At 46.7% G+C, this 15,169-nt stretch overlaps 1 protein-coding gene across 4 annotated transcripts in view; it reads right to left on the bottom strand.

Annotated features, from left to right (window-relative positions):
• FAM53B (family with sequence similarity 53 member B) overlaps window positions 1–15,169 on the bottom strand; it is a 115,010-nt gene that overhangs the window by 97,523 nt on the left and 2,318 nt on the right. Inside the window, exon 1 of one of the 4 annotated variants that reach the window (XM_074338828.1) lies at window positions 6,956–7,540. The exons of 1 other annotated variant lie outside the window; for it this stretch is intronic. The gene's annotated coding sequence lies outside the window, so the exon portion shown is untranslated. Of the gene's footprint in view, window positions 1–6,035; window positions 6,301–6,401; window positions 6,912–6,955; window positions 7,541–15,169 lie in introns of those variants that run through there. 2 more of the 4 variants (XM_019742167.2, XM_074338830.1) reach the window with 2 other exon arrangements.

The following is a 15,169-nucleotide window of genomic DNA, read 5'->3' as shown; positions in this document are numbered from 1 at the left end:
GGCTCCAGGAGGGGCACTCAGCAGGTGCCCAGCCAATGCCTGCTAAACAAATGCAGGAGTAAGACCCCCCTCTCCCCACCTCATTATGCCCAAAGCCAACTCAGGAGAAGAGAAAGAGCCGATTTACCCACCACCACCAACACGCAGAAGACCAGATGGACAAACCTTTGCCAAAGCGACCAAAACCCTTTTCATCAAGCTCAAGGTTTCAGGCAAGTCCATGAGGACTCAATTTCCACACACTAGGGCTTGAGTGGGCCTGCACTTTCAGCAACCTAAGGGATCCCTGCTGAGCAAGCATCAGGGAGAAGGTGAAAACTAGGATGGACTGTCCAAGGCGACCAGGAGCCATGGGTGCCACGTTCCAGCAGGTTGAGGACTCTGCACAGCGGCTGAGTGCTGGGGTCTGTGCTGTGGCACCCGTCCTGCCAGCAAGAGCGGGTCTCCAAGTCTCACAGGAGAGCAGGGCACCCAAGAGACACAGCTTCCGGCCCCTCTGGGCACTTGGGAAAGTCCCGCACCTACTGGGGGTCAGATTGCTCTTCTGGAAGATTACACCGGCAGCCTAGAGAAGTTCTTGCTCTCCACAGCCCCTGGGCATCCTGAACAGAACTCGATGGAGTGTAACCCCAAGTGTGTCCGCAAGAGGACAGGTACAGTCAGGCGGCTGACGGTGCGAGTCACTGCCAACAGAGGCAACGAGAAAGGACCGACTGCTCACTGAGCATCACCCAGATGGGCCCTTGACCCAAACTGCATCTTCCCTCCCGCGAGCCACACAGGAATACACGTGCCAAACCTCCACAAGGGACAAGAAGCCGAAGGCCAGCGGGACAGCAGGTACACAAGAGCCTGCATGAGAACCACCCTGAGGCGACAGGCTGAAGAAGGGGCTCAGAGGGGCTGCACCCGGTTTTGTGCCGGGAGGTGCACCCAAGACCTGGCCCAGCAGGCCCAGCAGAAGAAACAGCAGCTACCTGGATGACGGCTGCAGCAGGCACCTCACCCACGCGTGGGCACCTTTCAGATCCCCCTCCATGGGACATGGCTGCAGTGGGACATCACAAGAGGCTTATGCCACCCCTGAACAGGACGCAAGGTGCGCATGGGGTCTACTCCAGCCCTACTTCCTCAGTCCTGTACGCACAACAGAATCAACTCAGAAGCTATAAAAACACAATGCTGAGTCCTACCCTTCTCTCTCAGATTCCTACGTAACTGGCCCTGGATGCAGCCTGGGCATCCGGGCTTCGCTTTTAAACCTACCCAGGTGACCTGAATGTGCAGCCAACACTGAGAACCACTGCTCTGGATTCCAGAAACTCAGCACACCGGGGGCCTAACCCTGTCCCACAAGCTCTGTAGGGACAGAAAGAGCAGCAGAGCCAGCCAGGCAGCCCTTGCTGGAGATGGGTATCCTCACCCCACCCCCACACACAAATGAGGATGAACCTCTAAAGAGCCATCTGTCTGACACAGAATGCAGGGCCCCTGCCCGGCTCTGGCTGGGGCCTACCAAGTTCCCACACACTGGGCGATGTACAATTGTGTTTCATTATATGATTACTTTAGGCCTGTAAACAAAACGTGATATTGTACAAACCTGGGGTGGCAAGCATCACAAAATGATTTACTTTGAGACATCTGAATTACAAATGAAAAAAAAAAAAAAATGCTGGAAACCCTTTTTAACAATCTCTTTGAATGGGAAATGGAATCTGCATAAACGGTGAAGCTTCTAGTGGGCTGCCAGATTTATTTGCCGTTTCCCCCAGAAGGTCACTGGGAATAATTATATTTTCTTGTGACTCTGTCTTTTGTAAGGATGAAGCAAAACATTTCAGTCTTCCCAATCCAGGCTCTGCCTTCGGTCCTATGGTAGATATATGGAGTCCAATCACTGCTTTAAAAAAAAGTAACGCTATACGAAAGGGAGGGGGCAAGGCAAAGAGGCAGTTAAATTTCTAAGTTTCCCTGTGATGTTAACAAGACTAAACAAAATTTACGTTTTGAGATAAAACAGAACCTGTGCCTCTGTCTTATGGACACACCAACTGAGAGCATGAGGCACGGAGAGGACACAGGCCCTTAAGCCAGAGAGACCCGGATAGGCAGAATAGCTTCTCGGCCTTGCAAGCTGTGTGGCCTGGAGCCAGTTACTTGGCCTCTCTGAGCCTGTTTTCTTCAGCTGTACCTACAGGATTGCTCTCAGAATTCGAGAGTGCATCCAAAACCCCTGCTCCAGGGTGGGTCTCCAACAACCAGCGGACACTGCTGTTCTTCTTTAACCAATTCGCACCCTATCTGCTAAATGCTGCTGCACCCAATTTTTCGCGGTCCTGAGTCTTGGGAATTTGGGAACCACTTTACACCAGCGCGGGAGGAGAATCTGTTTCTTTGTTTCATGGGAGAAGAGAAAAAGGGCGAGAGCAGTCAGGAGTTGGCCTGCCCCTGCATCCTGGGGTCAAAGGGGTGTTTACCAAAATGATTTGCTTTCGCCTCCCCAGAGCGGGTCCCGTGGAAAAAGTCCCTCCAGGGAGGACAGATGCCCAAGGGGCGCTATTTCCGCGATATTCCTGCGCGGTCTGGCCAAGCTGCCCCCATCCCCCCTGCAAAAGGCAGATTCCCGCGCAGCCCCCACAGCAGGAGTGAAGGAGAACCATTAAAGAAGCGGGGGTGCCTGTCACACTTCTCCGAAACCCCTGACGTGATGTGAAATTCTACAAGGTAGGCCCTTTGAAATGCAAAATCTTCCTGAGTCCTTCAAATGTGTTTTTATTTTCTCGGGTTCCTAAGGCTGCTTTCAGACCCACCCATCAGCATTTCCCCTCTCAATCAACCCACATTTAACAAAAAAAGAAGAGGAAAAAGGAGGAGGAGGAGGAGACTGCAGCACAGTCGTCTCTGTTTTTTTTGAAAAAGCTCAAGTATCTCCAGTCGCTACAAGGGAAAAAAATCTTGTCCTCAGCTCCAGCCTCCTTGCATCCCCTCCTCCAAGACACCCTGAAGCCAAGCTTCCTCCGGAAGATTCCCTCCCATCCCAACCTGCAAGGCACTCACTAACCCTGCTCAGGGCCTGCAAGAACTTTCTTGAGACAAGAATCCCATGCCCTCTGACCCGAGTTCGGGAAGGTTAAGACAGGCACCATGACCCCACAACCCGCACTTTTCGAGGCCCCAACCTTGATCCAAAATTGTGTGCACAGGAGGTTTGGATTACACATCAAAGAAGAAGTTACCTTAACGCAAAGCTGTTTGGCAAAGAAAATTACTTCACCCTAAGAAGAACCCTAGGGGACGCTGAATTGCTTTTGAATATAGACTTTTCAGTGGCGAGGTGATTAATCATATTAATGTAAACTGCGCTAAAACAAAACTTTTCTAAGCAAGTCTCCGGGCACATCAGCATATCTGAGCCTCTGGGTTTGTTTCCAAAGTTCACATCCCGGCACGCAATGCAACTGCTGCTGATGGGGTCAGCTCTTCCAGTGCAGTCCCCGACCTTGGGCCGTAATAAAGGTGACTCAGCCGTGTAGAAAGAACCCTCATAAAGTTAGGCAGGAAACACACACAGAAATTAATTGGACAAGGGGAGTCAATGATTTTGGAAAGTGTATTCATTGGGCAAGTTTAAACAGCAACTCTCCCTCGACGATCAGATGTTTCACAAAGCAGTTGAGGGAGAACAGTCAACATTCCTGCCGGCACCCAAGTCCCTCGGCCAGGCCCTGCTTTGTGGGGTGGAGGCCAGGGCAGCAGCTGGACGAGGCGCGGAGAGTGGAGCCCAGCAGAGTTAAACTGTGCTGAGCCCCGCCAGACCCAGCCATGTGCTTGGTGTTGGCAACAAACCGGTTCTTTCAAGGGAGGAAGAGTCTGACAAAAAGGACAGCTGCAGCAAAGCGAGAAGCCAAGAGGCAAAAACCTCGAAAAAGCACTGGGTTTGGGATTCTCCCCTTAAGTTTAAAAAAAAAAAAGTCACCTTTGGGGTTTGCGAGGGCTAATGTATTAAAGTGTCCCCCTTGCTGGATCAATTAAAGAGAGCCCCTCCACATCTGGTTTCCATCTGAGACTGAAACTTGTATTATCAGCATATTACATAACAAATGATGCCTGCAGGTTGCTTTATTACACATCAGAGAGGTGTGTGTGGTGGTAGTAATGATGGGGGTGGTGTTGATCTGAGTATTTGCTTATTTCAGCCTCTTTTTTTTTTTTTTTAAGGACAAGAACAAAAAGTTTTCCACACAGTATGCAATTCAAAAAAGTCACACTGCACAGATAAAAACATCAGTGAACAACCCGACAGTAGGTCCATCAGTCAGTCCTCAGAACCCACTACATCCAGCCGTGGGTGAGAAGGGAGTGCTGTTTCAAAGAGCAATGGGGAGACAAGCCCAATTGCTCCGAGGCGCCCCCTGCTGCCCGCTCCCAGATTTTACACAAGGCTCCCTCCTCTCCAGCCTCCTGCAGCGGAGGAGAGCTGGCTGGCCTTTTCTGTGCTTGGATCATCCGTCAGGGGCCTGCTCCCCGAGCCCACTTAAAGGACACCCAGCCCACAGAGCTTCTACAGAACTGGGGAGATGGAAAGGCCGGGGGAGAGTAAAAGAAGCAACAGGAGACAGAAAGACTAGAAGGTGTGGACAGAAAGAGCCTAGGGAATAATAACAGGGTTGCCCATAAAATATCAATTAAGTGTAGCCACCATGATGACAACAAGGTATCCCCAAAAGAACTTTATGGACTTCCAAAATGCTACTTACATGTGACATAGCCTAAGTTGAAAACAGAAGGGAGAAGTGACTAAAAACATTACGTATCAAAACAGTGGCATACTCTATTTGTCCTGCCAGCCTTAGAACATTCAAGTCCATTCTGCAGCAACGCTGCTGCTAGCTTTTACTTACAACTTGCCTTGCAGGTTAAAATGACTGCACATCAATATCGCATTCTCAGGGAAAAATAAGAAGTCCCTGGCAAAATTATCCAAACCAGTCTGAAAACCACCTTGTTCTTTGGATGGCGCATTTGGAAGAAAAACACATACCTGCCCCAAGCCACCTTCATTTTCTAGACTGGAACAGTGCCCCGAGAGCTGGGTCAGCAGGCTGCTGGGTCTGCAGGATGAGTGGCAGCATCCAGACCCTAGCCAAGGCCAGGGTCAAGGGCTACCACTCCTGAACTTAAGACCCAAATCTTCTCCCACTAACATGGGCCTATCAACTGGGACAAGCAGCTATTTTCTGTTTACCTAGTTGTCTACAGCTAAGGGGGGGGGGGGGAACCCTACAGATCTGCAACTCAGTATCAAAACTGTAGCTGAGATAAAGTTACTGTTAAGTAGATAAATTAAAATGAAACCAAAACCTGGCCAAGTCAGGAACAGTAAATTTCAGGCAGTGGGCTAACTCCATTCCTCCCCAAGTCCTCAAACCGAGTGGCATCTTTTAACCTGGAGTCCGGGATCTGGAGCAAAGAGGGATCCCCCTCCCAGCCGGTGGGAACTGCTGGGAACACATATGCTAGTATGTCATTTGGAAGTCTGCTAATATGTTGTAAGCAGCGCAAGACGCTTGCCTGGCTTCCCAGGCCAATAAACAATGCCATTCCAACTCCTGCAGCAGTCAACAGAAAACAGTCCCGAGTCTCCACCATCCAACAATTCAACAAACATTTGTTCCTGTTGAACAACCGTCAGCCTGGCTCCATCTGCACCAGCTCAGGCAAGGCGAACCCGGTGGTGGCGGCGGCGACGACGGCACGAATGCCCTGCCCAGGGTCCCGGCCGCGAATGTAGCCGGGGCCACTTGCCCAACACCACCGAGTCCGGAGTGTGGACTGTAACGTCTGAAAGACTCGGAGTGTGGCCTATAGGAGGCAGAATCCCATTCATCAAATGCTGCAAAGAGCTGTTCTTTGTTCACCATCGTTCGAAGTACAGTACGTGTTAATGAACCCGGGCGGTCAGATGGAGGGAGCGCGGCTTCAGGGGGCGTCCGGGGGCGAGGGACCCCAGCCAGGCGGCTCACGCAACTCACCGGTGCTCCGCTGCTCTGTCCCGCGCCACAAGCATTGTTCCCAAAGTCTGCGGGCGGGGGTGGGGAGCTTGGGGGGTGCCCAAGAAGCCACTTGGGGCAACGCAAACCGAGGGCCCTCCCCACACTCTGGGTAACCTCGCGTCCTCCGTCCCCGCCCCACCGAGTGAAACCCGGAGAGAGGAAGACGACTCCCACGGGTTTGCAAATGAAGTCCTAGCAAAAATGTGACTCGACCAGTGTGCCCGTGCCGGACGGCCCTTCTCGCCATGTGCAAAAGCCACGGCGGCGCCGGCGCCCCCCACTCCGTAAGCCCCCACCGCGGCCACCCCGCAGGCTTCGCCCGCCCGGGACAGAAAGCCCCCTCACCCGCAACGTGACCGCCCCGGCCAGTCCAGCAGCCGTGGAACCCGCCGCTGCGCGTCCGCATCCCGGGGGTGACGGACGCAAACTTCCGCGAACAAAAGAGTTGTCTGCAAACGATGCGGGAACTTCGGGGCGAGAGGGGCCGCCCGGGTCCAGGGGCTCGGCGCCTTCGCCGCTGCCGCGAGCCAGGGCTCAAGTTGAGACGCGTAGAGGGGGACACCCCCCGGCGCAGCCGTCCCCGCGCCCGCCCCGGGAAGCGCAGACTTTTCCGCAGGGGCCAGGCTGGCTCGTTCCCCTGGCTGCGCTCTGACAAGTCTCACGCCTGCACCAGCGGCGACACTCAGAACCCCGAGAAACCACCTGACCCAACGCACAGCAAGGCGGAAAATAAGGAAACCCGCAACATACAAAATAAAAATAAAAAATAAAGGAGCAAGCCCAACACACACGCGAGCAGGGCTCCCTCCTGCCCGCGGCCGGGGCGCACAAGGCAGGGACCGCCGCTCGGGACCAGCCCTCCGGCCGCCACCGCCGCCGCCCGGCCCAGGGTCGCTTACTGTGCGCGGCTGGGCGCTCCGGGCGCGGGCCCCGCGCCGTCGCCGCCGGCGCTCGCCAAGTCGTCCCGGCTGCCCGCCGCGCGTCCGCCGCGCGCACGCTCTCCTGCCGGCGCCGAGCGCTTTGTACCGAGCGGCTCCCAGGGAGGAGGAAACCGACTTGTCACTTCCTGAACTGTTTGCAACTCGTCCCTTTACCCTGCCCCGGCCAGGCCGCCCGCGCCCGCAACCGCCGCGGGGCCGCCCGACCGTGGCTGCTGGTCGCTGGGAGCGGCGCTGTGCGGGCGGCGTCGCGGGCCCCGGCACTCGGCCCGGCGGCGGCGGCGGCGTGCAGAGCCGGGCGGCGTGCGGCGGGCGAGTGTGCAGTGCGCGTAGCCGCCGGTGGGCGGGGAGTGGGGGGGTCGCGGCGCGCCGCCGGCGGGGCTACAGGGCGTCCTGCGAGCTGAGCTGCGCGCCGCTCGCCGAGCTCGCGCCTGCGAGGCCCCGGGTCGCGGGAAGTGGCCCCGGGCCCCCGACGCGCCGCCGCTGCCGCCACCGCGGCTGCCCGGGCCCTGGGCCAGGAGCCCCGCGGGCGTCTCCCCCCGCCCCCTGCACGAGCCGGGACGAAAACCCCGGGCCGCGTGGACTTCAGACGTCCAGCTTCCGGGTTGTTGGGTTGGGTTTTTTTTTTGAGGTTTTAAAGAAACGTTCATTTCAGTGGCTGGGCGGCAGGGGAGGGGGTATCGTGTTAGTGTTGTCACACTTTGGGAAAAGAAAGCGCTAGTTTCCTAACTCGGGGTGCTGCTCGAAATAAAGGAATGTACACTTCAGAAGCCACATCCAAAATCTCTGCAACTGGTGAAGGAAGGATTGTGGTTGCTAAGCAGAGGCAGAGCATGTTTAGCTCTGTGACTTAGGATGTTGACTTAGGTTCAGGAATGTAACCCTGATAGAATAAGCAGAGTATTTTCATTGTGCGGCTCACCTGGGGGAGGGGCTTGTTTTCCTTGTGAAGTGAAGCCCTCGATTTCCCATTACTCCTTCCTATTGGTGTTTGTTATTTTATTGACCTTGTATCCAAAAAGAGATTTTTAAGAAGGGCGTTTTTTAAAAAAAAAAAACACACACAAAAAAAAACTCCCTATGCCTGTTTGGTGTTCTCCTTTGCCAAAAAAACAAAACACCTCATTACTTTACATGGATTGTGTCTGCGCCATTTGAATGGTTCTATTCATAAATCAGGAAACTTTTGCTGTTGCTTCTAGGAACATTTAATTGGTTTTAATCCAATGTTTCAATCCCAGTATCAAACATAAATGAACAATTAACTTTTTGAGCTTGTGTGCACTTAGGAAGCTATTATATTTCATGGCTATTGCTGAAATATTTCAGTTTCTCATCACACTGGATTCATTCTTTTTCAGAAAACCATGAGCTAACATCTCCTTTCACACTAACTAACTACAGTTCACTCCAGTGATTTCTGCAAGATTAGGATGGACAACAGAAAGAAGGATGTCTATTCATTCAAGCAGATGATGTGGGATGCAATCAATTCATCCTACGAAAGCCAACGTGAGTTAATATGCAGAATACTGAGATATTGACATCTTTGGCCATAAACATTGCTTTAAAAATATGTATCAAGGGCCAATTTTGAAAGGAGCGAGAACCAAGTCTTCCTAGGTCGAACAAAGAAAGGCACAAGGGATAATATGAGATGCTGCTACGTTTCCCTAATGCCGTCTTATCACAGTGTCACCTCAGCCTTTGAGAGCTTTAAGGATATAGTTTAATTTACTTTTTATTAGGAGGCCTAGAGTGACTCCTGCTGGCAAACATTCAGTTTATTCCTGCAATTACTAGTTCATCGGGTCAACTTAAAAAACAAAATGCAAGGGTCCTGAGCCTGGAAACAATTATTGCAACCATTATTCTTGTTGCTTTCAGGATGATTTTAGGCTCACAAAATTCCAAGGATTGTGGTTATGGCAAGCTCCTTTACTGTAAAAAGCCTTTCTAACCTAAAGCAGCCTGTTTTTCTGGTTCTGAGACTTTCTTGAGAGTGTACAGAACTAAAATACCTGCTTAAGGAGATGTGCCACTAACCAATGAACAGCTATTTCTCATTTACTTAATTTAAATCTCAAAGGGCTAAAAATATATACATTAAGGCCTGTGTCACTTAACCTTCTATACTGTAGGCTCTTCCCACATTATGTAGTAAGTCCTATAGATACAAAACCACCCCACTCTTTAGGGCTGTGCTACATAGGTCTTTATTATAAAAAGTCCTATCCAAGAGGTTGTATAATAGAGTTTTGCTCAATTCAGAAGAGTAAATATATACTCAGTTGAACTCTGGATTTTAAACAATGTAAGCGGCAATTGGGGGAAGGGGAGGGAGTAAGCTGTCTACCCTCGTTCAATCAGAAAGGTCAAAACCAAATCAAAACCAGATTTACAACACAACCAGAGACACCTAAACACAAATTCATAGGCCAAGTCAGGAATAAATCCATAAGTAACCCAAAAACGATCACTTGTAACTTTTCCATTATTATTGACCAAAACTAATCTGGTTAAGCCACAGAACACCCTGGGAAATATAAAATGTAGGGATTACATACTGTCTCACCCCGAGACCAATATATGAAACCCAGGGATAAAACAGCAATACTGGCTTTCTAGGCTCCCCTCAAAACAGAACTACCAAATGGAGGAATGCATGTGTGTTTGTTATGCATCCTGTGTCCACTGAAAACCACCTGGGAGATTCAAACACTATCATTCTACATAAAGAGCTCCCCCATTCCAAGTTTAAAGCTCTTAAGCAACAGGAGACAAAAAGGGTGTATTTTATTAAGAAAGGGTGTAACCAACTATAACTTGTATCAACAAGCTAATAAAAGTATTCACCTAAGCACATTTGTGCAGAGGAGGTAAAGCCTGGGTTTTGATATGTACTGAGGAGTGTCCTAGGTAGTTAGTGGGTGTTTTATTCTTGTGCCTTTAGAACATGATAAATGTGATATTCAAACAAGGAGCTAAGCTTTGAAGTTTGATGAAGGACCAGTCAATGTGTTCAGTTTTTCCCATCAAATCTATCTGCGCCTACGCTTTTAAAAAGAGCTCACCACTAAAAAATGATAAACTAGTTTGTCTCTGAGAAAAACATTATTCTTTTTAGACTAACAAAGTGAGTGAAACCAACATCAAACGTGTTACACACTGAACCCAACGGCAGTATGCAGATGTGTGTGTATTAACTCCTTTATTCAGCCTCCAAAAGCCACTGCCTCTTTGTCACAACTGTTGTATTAAAAGCCAGTCATTCACATTTCACACCATCCTTTCTACATCTGAAAAGATCTTTTCTAGAAACAGAACCTTTTAAAATTTCTTATAATAGATGATGGAAAGACAGATATCCCCAAATCCACCTGAAGCATTTTCAAAGAGATTGGCTACTGAAAACAAGTTAGCAAAATACACTTCTTTAGAAAATATGGAAAATTTGGGTTATATATGGAAGCCAAAAATCTGAACTTACTATGGAGGCAATTTTCTTAAGCGGATCTTATTTAAAAAAAAAAAAAAAGTTCTGTAATTGTTCCCACATCTATGATCCAGTTACAACTAACAGCCCTACCTACCTAAGCATGTTATGACACACTAATCCTTGTTTTTTTCCTTTCTCTTTTTATCTCATGTGCTGAAACCTTTCCACTGGTGAAAATGAGGTGTAGCTGTGTTATAGTTATAGAGATACACCCCATGCTATACACACACGTTTTACAAGAGGTACTTCGGTTCTTGCAGACAAAGTTACTTTTTGATTCAATAACTAAATAAAACAAATTTATTTTCATTGAAAAATAACCGCAGCAGTAAATTTTAACGATACCAACCTAATTCCTTTGATACGAAATGAGAGTTGAAAGCAGCCTGACAGGGAATGCCTATTGAAATCAGCACATGTGAATCTGCATGGCTTTGTGACCCAACGTCCAGCACCACGGAGGTACGAAGCATGCCAGCTGGGAGGGTATTGTGCCTCACACAGTGTGCATTAGGAGCTGTGTCCCGAGCACAAACCCTGGTTTCCCAGTTGGCAGGTGCTGAAAACACAGCAAATGTCACGCTTGCAACTCACTGCATGGAAGAGCTCTGAGTAAAGTAAGCTAAAAAGAACAGAGCCACAGTTAAAACTGAGTTCAATTTAATACTGCTTTTTTATTTTTTTGCAGTTAATAGTACCTATCAGTGTTAGGTGCTACAAGGAAACACAAGCCATGAAAAAACAGACATTGAAAAGTTTGTGCATGATAAATAAGCCAAAATAAATATAACGAAGGCTTTTCACTATCTACATTCAAAGTTACTGGGATATGTAAAACTTATCAAGATTATTTCACTATTTTAATACTAAGATTCAAAAGCGCAATTAGTTCCTGGCCTTTCCCTGATCTATTTATGATCTTGGCTGCAGGAGACTCCAATTAATATCCCTAAACCACAATTATTCACCCATCATCTAGCTTGCCTCAGTTACTCCACCAAAAACATAACTAAAACCAAGTTATAGTATTTTCATATTGCTATATATTGAATTTAATCTAGAAAAATATTTCAATAGCACAGCCAGACTAAATGTTTGTTATTACCTTCAAATGAAAGCAATTTCAATTTTTTCCTTAAAATAATCTTTAGAGGAATTCAGATTTAGTATTTGAGATACAAGCCCAAAATTTAACTTAATTTTTCTCTTCTGTCAACTATCTGCCATATAAGTCACTGCCTCAAGAAAAATCTATTTTTAACTCCTCCCTAGTGATATGCTCAAAGTGACTGCTATCCTGCCTATCCCTATGAAAATGAAACCAAGTGAATTTCATTTTCATTAGGTAGTGAGGAAACTGTTAAACTAGATACAGTTTATGATTTCACAGAGTTTAAATACCCACTCTGGAGGCTGAACCTTTTGGATTTGAAATATCAAGGAAAAAAATTAGTCTCTGGCTCCAATAGGTAGAATATCCTGGAAGCAGTAGGAAAAGAACATTTGCCCTACATATTGTATTAGCCTGTGAATTTCTTAACTCTCCTCGGCAGTTTGTCAACCTTCAATGTTAACCAAAAGCAAAGATGTTTTGTTTTATCCTATCCATTACTGTTTATAAGAGGGAGTAGCCTTGCCTATTTTGTGTGTGCAAACACTGCAGCTGACAGGAAACAGAAAAGAATTAATATAAGTGAGAAGTTGGCTTGCTGTTTTAAATTCTACTTTACAGTTGAACTTTCACAAGGAACAAAAAACAAACAACAAAAAACCCAAAACTGTTCAAAACCAGGTTATTCAACCATCACACTGTTAAATTATCTCATTTAAAGTAGTGAAGCTTTGATTATGTTCTGTTCTAACAATACACATATCATCTTGACCTAATCTCCATAGAACTTTTTAAAAATGGTTGAAAGACTTCAGCTCTCTGAGGCTAGTTAGCTAGAGAAAGTGACATGGGTCTGGGCAGCGATTCTACAGTCATACTAAGCACTCCAGGAACTGATGTATTATTCACTTAACCAACAATAAAAAGGTTAAATAAACAAATCTGAAAACTAAATGTTTTCTAGACTAGCATAAACAAGTGATTCACTGTACTTTACATACTATACTGTCAGTTCCAGCATAAACTAAAGTCGAATCAGATAAACTATTACTCAACATCAAACTTTAAAATGCCATTGTTAATGGCACTGTTACCTCAACTCACAGCAAAAAAATACAAGTGACTCACTGATCAAAATCAAACCTAGGCTATGCAAGGTGAAAATCAATGATAAAATCTTAGCCCCTAGGAGCCCTGTAAAAGACCCAAATCCAATTCACAACTTTCATCAAACCTGCTGCTGGCCCTTTGGGGGACATGCATTCAGGCCCCTTGTTTGATGTTACTGGAAATAACGCCTTGGCTCTCAGACTTAATGAAGGAAAGTGCACCACAGCCTTAGCATTTGTTTCCTGTTCAAATGCATCCACCTTACCATTTTCCTCATCATACCTATATTTAGTACTAAATAATTACCACTTACACAGACAATGATCTTAAATGTGAGGGGCATCTTAGAGTCTGCTGAAACACATCAGAAAGGGCATTTCATGAAAATCTTGCATTATGATTTCTGGTCCTCATTTCTTAACTAAATCAAAAGGTGCTTCAGCATGAGCCCTCGCTCAAGCCTAAGGAAGGAGATACACAGCATGATTTTTTAGGACGTTCTGAAAGACCCCCGTACTCCAGACTTTCCCTCTTACTTCCTTACTGAGCACTCCTCCTCTCTTCACTCATCTATTCACTCCTGGAATATAAATGCCTCACCATGAAACTGAGTGCATCAACTCAGTGGCGTTGAGGGTTCAAATCCTGAACAATTCAATGTATTAGCTCCAATGGGAAGAAGGGTCTTTGGAGAAAAGAATGTTTACTTGGCATTGGTGTGTGCTAGGAATCATGCTAAGCTGCTTTACATTTATTTTTCTCATTTAATATTCACAACCCTATTATGTAGATTCTACACAACTGCTTCTTTCTCTACTATATCAAACTGCTTCACAGAAATGTACTGAAGGGAAACCAATCTTAAATGTCTACTACATATTCGGTACCTTGCTAGCCCCTTTAACACGCTTCAATGTCACTGAGAAGGTAAGCAGGTGTAGGACAGAATGACTGTAGCCCAGAGGTACAAGGCATAAGAAGGGCAGACTGTGCACTATGCTCAAGCGTGGGTCTCTGTGGAGCATGAGAAGGGAGCAGCCCCAAAGCGCCGGAACGTGACAGTGGAAAATTCGGTCATCTGCGAATGCGCAGTCGGTGTGTGTTTGGGGTCCAGCAGAATCCAATTAGGCAATCCTCCGGATTATCACAATTGTGCTTAGGCCCAGTGTAGCGCTCAATCTTTCTGCACGTAAAACAGAAGTGGACTGAACAATTAGAGCAAATGTCTGAGTTTCTTGGATAGACCATCTCTATAGTCAAATCAATACAAACTGAATTACAGAATATGTATCAGAGACAATCAACATTTAAATCGAAAGTTTACCAATGGATGCGCAGACATTTTTAGATTGAAAAATGCTCATGTGATTGCTCCAAATGTTTTATTATATGCACACATATTTTTTCACATAGATACATACCTTGGTTTAAAAGAACCAAAAAGTAACCTAACAGATGACATCTACCTAATGGAGTATTTACACTCCCCATATATAGTGAAAACCTATTTTGTAGGCCTTTCTCTAAACCTTAGATCGATTTTAGCGGTTGTCAGGGACTGAATGTGTCCTCCCCAAATTCATATGCTCAAGCCCTAACTCCCAGTGTGATGGTACATGAAGACAGGGCCTTTGGGAGGGAATTAGGGTTAGAGGAGCTCATGAGGGTGGGCCCCCCAGGATGGGATCTGTGCCCTTGTAAGAAGAGACACCAGAGAAGCCTGCTGCAGCCACTCACTGTTTCTCCCACACACGCACAGAGGTCACGTGAACCACACAAACAAAGAGGGAGATGGCAGCCACCTACAAGCCAAGAGAAGAGGCCTCAGAATGAAGCCAACCTTGCTGGCACCTTGATCTTGGAATTCTCAGTCTCCAGACTGCAAAATAAATTTCCATTGTCTAAGCCACTCAGTCTATGGCAGCCCAGGCTGACCAATACAGGGGTAGAGAACAATTTAAATATCGCCTACTGTGCTTGCCTCGGCATCACATACACTAAACATCACCTACTGAATACCCTTGTTTTAAAGGAAAAAAAGTAAAGCGCAGAAAAAGAAAGTGAATTACCTAGGTTCCAACCACTTTTTTCTCCAAAATTTAGTATTTAAAAAATATCATTTCTCTTTTATATTTATTCTATTACTTAACAGATTTTTAAACACAAGCTATCTGTTATTATAAAATAAAAAGCAGCAAAATAAATTTTAAGTTCATAAAATAATCTGATATTGCATTTGTTTAAAATTAAATCAATCAAATGGACTTTATAACAAAATGATCTCTCTTACTTCTGGTTATATAAAGTCTTTATCATCTAGAGATTTCCAGAGGACACCTCAGCTCACTAAATGAACAAACCTTTGGGAAAGGCAAGCTTATTTCACAGTGAGGTCCGGTGTATGGAATTCCCCTCATAGTTTAATCCAGTTAATTACTTTTTAATTAAGAGAATA

The sequence above is a fragment of the Rhinolophus sinicus genome, linkage group LG07, assembly GCF_036562045.2.
Source record: "Rhinolophus sinicus isolate RSC01 linkage group LG07, ASM3656204v1, whole genome shotgun sequence".
NCBI classification, from domain to species: domain Eukaryota; kingdom Metazoa; phylum Chordata; class Mammalia; order Chiroptera; family Rhinolophidae; genus Rhinolophus; species Rhinolophus sinicus.
Note: the sequence above shows the minus strand (reverse complement) of the source record. Positions and strands in the feature narration are given on the sequence as shown.